The sequence below is a fragment of the Tachysurus vachellii genome, chromosome 6 (assembly GCF_030014155.1).
Source record: "Tachysurus vachellii isolate PV-2020 chromosome 6, HZAU_Pvac_v1, whole genome shotgun sequence".
NCBI lineage: Eukaryota > Metazoa > Chordata > Actinopteri > Siluriformes > Bagridae > Tachysurus > Tachysurus vachellii.
In genome coordinates, this window is record NC_083465.1 from 31,375,168 (window position 1) to 31,383,425 (window position 8,258).

The following is an 8,258-nucleotide window of genomic DNA, read 5'->3' on the forward strand; positions in this document are numbered from 1 at the left end:
TGGAATACTGCCCTGAGGCTCTGCTTCATTTACATTTACAGCATTTGGCATTTACAGCATTTGGCAATCTTTATCATTGAATGTATTGTATGAAAGAAAAATGTGTGTGAAAATAAGATGATGGTGAAGATCTTAATGAAGAACAAGATGTGTATTCCAGTATAGCAGTGACAAAATACATGAAGTACTTTGGGTTCATCGGAGTCAGTAAGAACCCAGGACAAATCTTTACACTATCACTGTGTCACTTACTTTAGAAACACTTTTAGCTATAATTCAACTGCCACACTGCTTCGGGCCGATTCAGTTTTCAGAACACAACAAGTTTCAGTTACTTTAGAAACCTATCAGCTTAAGCACTTTGCTTCAGTTACTGTAGAAACAACAATTCACACACAACTCTGTCAACACACTGCATTAGGGTTAATTCAGTTCCATTAGAATCTTAAACAGAAAACAGAAAAGGTTTGCAGGGGGTTCCCTGAATCAAAAACAGCATAGAAGAAGGAAATTCCACTTTTCTTACTTTTCCCCACTTTTTTTAGCATCCCTCCTGGCTGGCTCGCCAATGTAAAAAATAAAAAATGTTTGTGAAAATAAGACGATGATGGTGAAGATCTTAATTAAGATCAAGAAGTGTATTCCAGTTTAGCAGTGACAAAATACATGAAGTACTTTGGGTTCATCTGAGTCAGTAAGAACCCAGGGCAAATCCTGCTCAAGCATTTTATACTGTTTTATTCTTTGTAGTTTAAATGAGGTTCCGCTTTGAATGTGTATTGAGCATAAGAACTGAGTGTCTCCCAAATGTTATCTAACCAGATGTCTTTAAATGTTAATCATGGTCATGAACACCTTGGCATGGTCACGTAAACTCTTTGTTCGTGGTGATCCTTCATGTCCTGCTGCCGCTCCCATACAAATGATTGAATCAAGTTTATACATTTAGAGTCCTACACATATTACCTTATGATACTTAAACCTTTTTAGGAATGAGCTCTTTTAGATGTGTATCTTTCAGTGGAATTTGGGTGCAGTTATCTGTAATTTCTTACAGCATGAATTCTGGTTCACTAGGCTACAGACTTAAGATACCATGAGCCTAAATCACTGTTAAAAGGGAAGTGCTTCATGAATAAGTAGGTCTTCAACTGTCATTTAAAAATAGCCAGTGACTCAGCTGTCCAGACCTCTATGGGAAGTTCATTCCACCACCTTGGTGCCAGAACAGAAAAGAGTCTTTTAGTATGCTTAACTCTTACCCAAAGAGATGGTGGAACCAGTGCTGGTAGCTCTGAGGGTGCGAGGTGCAGTGCGAGGAGTTATGAGGGCTGTGAGGTAAAAGTTTGTCTTCAGTATGCTTCAGTATGTCACACTACATGTTGGCATTCATGGTTCCCTCAATGAACTGTAGCTCCCCAGTGCCAGCAGCACCAGCAGCCCCAGACCATGACACTCCCACTACCATGCTTAACTGTAGGCAAGTCACACTTGTCTTTGTACTCCTCACCTGGTTGCTACCACACAAGCTTGACACCAATTGAACTTAATTTTATCTTGGTCTAATCAGACCACAGGACATGCCAGTAATCCATGTAATCCAGCAGTCCATGTCCTTTGTCAGCTTGTCTTCAGAAAACTTTTCTTGTGGGCTTTCTTGTGCATCATCTATAGAGGATTCCTTCTGGGACGACAACCATGCAGACCAATTTGATGCAGTGTGCAGCGTATGGTCTGAGCACTGACAGGCTGAACCCCCACCCCTTTAACATCTGCAGCAATGCTGGCAGCATTCATACGTTTATTTCCCAAACACAACCTCTGGATATGATGCTGACCACATGCACTCAACATCTTTGGTGGACCACATTGCGGCCTGTTCTGAGTGGAACCTCTCCTGTTAAATCGCTGTATGGTCTTGGCCACCGTGCTGCAGCTCAGTTTCAGGGCCTTGGCGAACTTCTTATAGCCTATGCCAACTTTATGTAGTGCAGCAATTCTTTTTTCAGATCCTCAGAGACTTCTTTGCCATGAGGTGCTATGCTGAACTTCCAGTGAAAAGTATGAGAGAGTGAGATCGATAACATCGAACTTAACACAAGTGTGTGTATTTATTTATTTACTTATTTTTTCATCTTAAAATGACTTAAATACCCCAAATTTAGCAAAACAATACAGTATCCAGTATGTTAAACATTTTTATAACATTTTAAGATATTTGTTCCTGTTTGCGCTATAGTTCTTGTCTCCCTGCTCCCTTCCCACCTATATAAAAGAATGTGAATATTTGTCTGCTTTCTCTCCATCATCACATATCTCTTTGTGAGAGGACAGAAATACTTACGGTCAAAACTAAGAGATTTACATTCAGAAATGGATTAATATGTTTATTATTCATTCATTCATTCATTTTCTACTGCTTATCTGAACTACCTCGGGTCACGGGGAGCCTGTGCCTATCTCAGGCGTCATCAGGCATCAAGGTAGGATACACCCTGGACGGACTGCCAACCCATCGCAGGGCACACACACACTCATTCACTCACGCAATCACACACTACGGACAATTTTCCAGAGATGCCAATCAACCTACCATGCATGTCTTTGGATCGGGGGAGGAAACCGGAGTACCCGGAGGAAACCCCCAAGGCACAGGGAGAACATGCAAACTCCAAACACACAAGGTGGAGGCGGGACTCGAACCCCCAACCCTGGAGGTGTGAGGCGATCGTGCTAACCACTAAGCCACCATGCCCCCCGTTTTTATTATTATTTAGTTAATTATTTGAATGCTGAATTCGGAAATGATCACTTTGGTGTGTGGGCAATAATATAAAATAAATTTAAAAAAATGTCTTGCTGGCAGCAGGCCAAATCAGATGCCAGGCCAGCGGGAATACTCCCAATGCTCCTGGTGGGCAGTCTGGGCCTGGGTAAAGGCACAAGTGGCAAAGCTGAAACTTGGGAATGTTGCAGAGCCTGATGAAATCAGTACCAGTATACTAAAGAATTGGAGAAACCAGCTGTGTGTGGAACATCTCTTCAATTTCAACCTCAAATAAGTGCTGCCAGGTTCCTATTATAAAGAAAACACCTCCCTCCTCTCTGAATTATTTTAGACCCAAAGCCTTCACATCTTGTCATGAAAGTCCTGGAGAGACTAGAGCTGTTCCATCTCCTACTGAGATATAAGATGAGAATAATGCAGGTGGACACATTTATGATCTCCTGAGCCACTGACTTCCTATCAGACAGATCCTAGTTTGTGCAGCTGGGAAACTGTGTATCTGCTGACCATCACAGGAGGACAACAGGCCATGTTCTCTGTTCCCCCTTACTATCCAAAATAAACACAGCTTTTCAGAACAGGTCTGATTTCTCTGCCACATTCAGATATTTTCTGATGATTCTGTGGTGGTTGGGCACACGAGGGATGTTCAGGAAGATGATAACAGAGACTTCGCTAACTTCATGGAGCAGTGAGGGAAGAACCATATTCACTTCACTGTAGCCAAAACCACTGAGATGGTGGTGCACTAGGAATATACAGCAACCTGCACCATTATCAACAAGGGTCAGGACATTGAGCTGGCGGAAAGCCACCGAACCTTGTTGTCCATCTTAACAAAGAGCTGGACTGGAAGATCAACTAAAGTGCAGAAAAGGGTTTAGCAAATTCTAATTTCTGAGGAAGCTCAGATCCTTTAAAGATTGCAGCAAGATGTTAGAAATCTTCTACCAGTCTGTGTTTGTCAGTACATTCTTTTTTGTGGTTGTTTCTTCTGGGAACTCTTCTTACCTCCCAATAGTATAAAGAAATTGTAGACTATATTCAATCTATACACTATACTTAACTGTTTACAATGTGTACACTGTTGACAATGCACTGCCACTTTAATTCTGGCACTCAAGTCTGCTGGGTATATCTACAATATTTAAACTCATTGCAGTATCACATCATACTGTTATTCTGTTTTGGGAAAATACATGTATTTTTTTTTATTGTTTTATTTATATTGTTACATTCCTTTTAGTATGCCTGCTATATACACTGATAAATAAATACATACACATTAAATATGCTTTCATTTTGTACATGCATAGTTATTTTAATGATGAGGATGAGAGATCCATCCAATTAGAGCAAAATGTGAAAAAACAAAGATAAAAACAGCACAGAATAGACTAGTACACAGAAAAGACTAACATGCAATAGAAAGAGTGTGGTAGAATATTGGTGAGACCTCCCTCTGGCATGCAGGAAGGGATTCTGTTGATTTGGCTGTTACGGTTACATATTTTGTGAACAAATTGTGAAAGGAAATTCATAATACAAGCTAAACTTTAAAAACATTCTCCACAGGAGTCTCCCTTGTCCTGCCTCTATCTCGTAAGTACTATCTGATCAAGGAGGGAAAAACATGGAGCGATGCTCAAGCTTACTGTCAAGCCAACTACACTGACTTGGCTGTCATCAAAAGTAACACTGAGATGGTCAATCTTCAGAGTGTAGCACAGAAACAATACTTTTCATCCTATGCTTGGATTGGAATGTACACTAATATCAACAAATGGTACTGGACCTTTGGAAATGAGTCAGTGGGAACTTTTACTTCCTGGGCCTCTGGGGAACCTAACAACTTGTTAGGAAACGAGAGGTGCGGCTTCATAGTTGAAGCGAAATGGTGTGATGCCCCGTGTAGCTGGTTGTTACATTTTTTGTGTTTTGATGGTGAGTAACAAATTTTTTCTTATATATACAGCATTGCCGCTATTCTGTTCACAGGTTACTGAAACTGCTTGCATCACTCTCTCTTATTGGAGATTTTGCTCATTCTCATTTTCCAGTAATTATTATCATTTGCTATCAAAAGGAAAAAAATCACCAGAAATGTATAGTATGTTCACACACACACTCACATATCTGGTGAAATGCAGGTTGCTCTAATGAGTAATTACTGCACCTCTCAGTGTACACGATGGCTGTCAGCATGAACAGCCTTGTCTCTCATGATTTTTTGGTTGTTTATATTTCCATGTGTATTTTAGTTCATGTTTGAACTCTTCCCCTTGTCCTCCTCATGTGTCATTATCACTCTCACCTCATTTCAGCTCTTGTGTTTCATTGTTCAAAGTCTTGTTAAATGTATTGTAATTTTCTGAGCCTTGTTTATTGTTCTCTAGTACATGTTCCTGGTTTTCTGATCTATGATTGTGTACCTGGTTCATAATTATGGATTACTCTAAGACGAATCAATCCTGTTGTATTTTGACCAATGGACCAATCGGGACTCTGATAAGAATTCTGTTCAGTTTCTTGACATTTTGAGACAGGACTACTGCAACTCTTTCCTGTCAGGTCTACCGCTGCAATTCAGAGAATTCAGACTCTGTAAATGATCAGAAATGCACCTGCACAACTTGTTTTTAATTGTCCTAAGCTCGTGGACACCGCGCCACTGCTGCGCTCCCTCCACTGGCTTCCGTTAGCTGCACTCATCAGGTTCAAAACAGGTGCTTGCCTGCAAAGCCAAAAATGTACCAGCCCTTTCTCACTTCTAGCACTTTACCTTGCTCCCTCCGATATACTAGCACTGCTCGACAGGTCCCACCATCTCTCAGGGTATGGTACTAGGTACGTATTGGAGGGCACTCTAGGGAATCAGACATGGAAAGAGGCAGACAGAGATGGGGCTAGGTGAAAGTCTCAATATTGAGAGTTTATTAGAACAACCTGGTCATGTAGGGTGTGAAAAAGGGGGAGTGGAGGAGACTGTGCAGTTCCAAAAAAAGAAAGGCAAAGGTGCAGGCCTCTCCAAAGCATAGGAGGAGAGAAGGAGTTCGACCCTAGGAGCATGGTTCAGGCTCAGCAGGCAGGCGGCGCTTCCTCTTCTGGCAAATCTGTGGAGAAAAATAAGGTAATTAGTAATCCCATCCTTTTCCGTCTTACCTCCCTCTAGCTGCTGAGCCTGGCTCTTGGCTGTGTCTCCTAGTTGGAGGGTGAGTGCCACATAGGCGATCCTGATTGGTTTCCCACTTTTGGCGGGAATTCAGCAACCCCGCCTTGCACTCTAAATGAGCCACGCTGACTCTGGTGCTGCAGCTTTTTTGCACACTGTCAGCTGCGCTGAACCTCTGCCATTTCTCTCTGGTTTCTATCTTCACATGATGAGTGAAGACATACCTCTTGTAGGATTTTGCAAGATCCTGATCTGGGGATGAATCGCTTGTGATAACCAGCAGTTCGATTTAGCTGGGGTTGTGTTTCATCTAATAAACCATCATCCATGATGATAGGTCCACCAGACATTCTGAGATCTGAGCAGAAGCCGTTGTTTTTGGGGGGATACGTTGGGTTTCATCAGCATAGCAGTGGTAAGAGAACCCATGAGAGGATATAACTTTGCCAAGAGAGTGAAGATAGAAAAAAAGAGATCCTTAGGTGTGGCTTTCATGGTGGACCTGTGAGGCTTTGTTCTTCTTGGGGATGAATGAAATATCAGCATAAAAAATAGATGGCAGTTTTTTTTGTTTGTAACCAGGACTTCCTGATAAATGTATAAATTAGCTCCTCATCTGCATCCATAATTCAACACCAATTCCTTCATGCCGAAGTCTTCAAATACTCGAAATGACTGAAATCTTCATGAACTGGAACACATCTGGAGCTTGCACAATCTCTGGATGTTTGCGGGATGGGCAGAAAAAGAGAAGCAAGTTGAGAAGATTTTCCATAGCTGCTGTTCACAATATTAGCAAGCACTACTGATAGTGATAATGGGACAGCCTAGCGGTTAAGGTCTTGAACTACTGAACGAAAAGTCATGAGTTTGAATCCCCAGTGAAGCTCCCAAACTTTGGAATAGTCTTCCTGATAGTGTTCAGGGGTCAGACAGACGTTCCCAGATTAAATGTAGATTACAAACATATCTCTTTTGTCAGGTGTACACATAATACATCCCATAATCTTGTGCTCCAGTAGATACACATTATTATCTAGTTCTTGTTAATATTATGAACAGCAGCTATGCTAATTCCCGAGGCATCCAGAGATTGTACCAGTTCCACTTGTGTTCTGTGTCATGAAGATTTCCTCTCTGAGGACAACAACCTCCTAATCAATACACAATTGTCAGACTGTATGACAGTATATGACTGTAGAAAAGACATTATTCATAATAACACTGTGTTTATACCAGCTTATAATCACACCCTCCAGTGTCACCCAAATAATGATGAGGTTCCTTTTGAGTGTGGTTCCTTTCAAAGTTTCTTCCTTCCATCTAAGGGAGTTTTTCCTCACCACAGTCTAACTAAAAGTTTAATTCATACAAAAGTTTAATATTATACAAAAATTAATATCATACAAAAAAAAACACAACTCACAAACTTTCAGGATTTTAGGATTCATTGTTTGTACTGATGACACTGTTGTCCCAAACATGCATTCGGCACAAAGCTTGACAATATATAGCTAGCACATGTTTTAAGAAATTTGTTTATTTTAATTCAGATTCTAGATTTATTAAAAGATTTTTGCAGAATCAAACTGTTTTATATGACACATAAGACACTTCCAGCTTTTAACATTCTCAACCAAATTCCAAAACTAGCACAGTGTGGTGTAAACCTTCAATATGACAGCTGTGTTTTTCCACAATGTAAATGCCAAGAGGTTGGGGTCAACCTAAAACTATTATTTAATATGATTTGATATGTAAATGTATCAGAATGCCACAAAAGTCAGAGGAAAGTGCGATAATGTTTTACATTTGGTGGCTATATATAAATATTTATGCTTATGAACACAGAATTTTATGTGATCTTTATAATGAGTTGTTAAAGAAACATAATGCATAGTTGCTTGTTTCCCACCTTTGATTATGATTGAGAAACTTAATGTTTACATTTTAATCTGCTTTCTCTGGATTAGAGCACCAGCTAAATGCTATAAATGTAACACCATCTAATTATGTGTTTTTCTCACAGACAGGGAGAATGCTACAGAAAGGTACATTTTAATTACTCAGGCTAAAACATGGTATGATGCTCAGAGCTACTGTAGGCAGTATCATACAGACCTGGCCAGTGCAAGAAATGCAACAGAAAACTCAATTGTTGGGGCAATGAACTATGGGGCCTTAATTTGGATTGGCCTCATAAGAGACCCCTGGTATTGGACAGACCAGACCACTGATGTGTCCGTTATTAACTGGTGGCGTGGAAACAATGATGAATATCTGAAGAATAAAAATTGT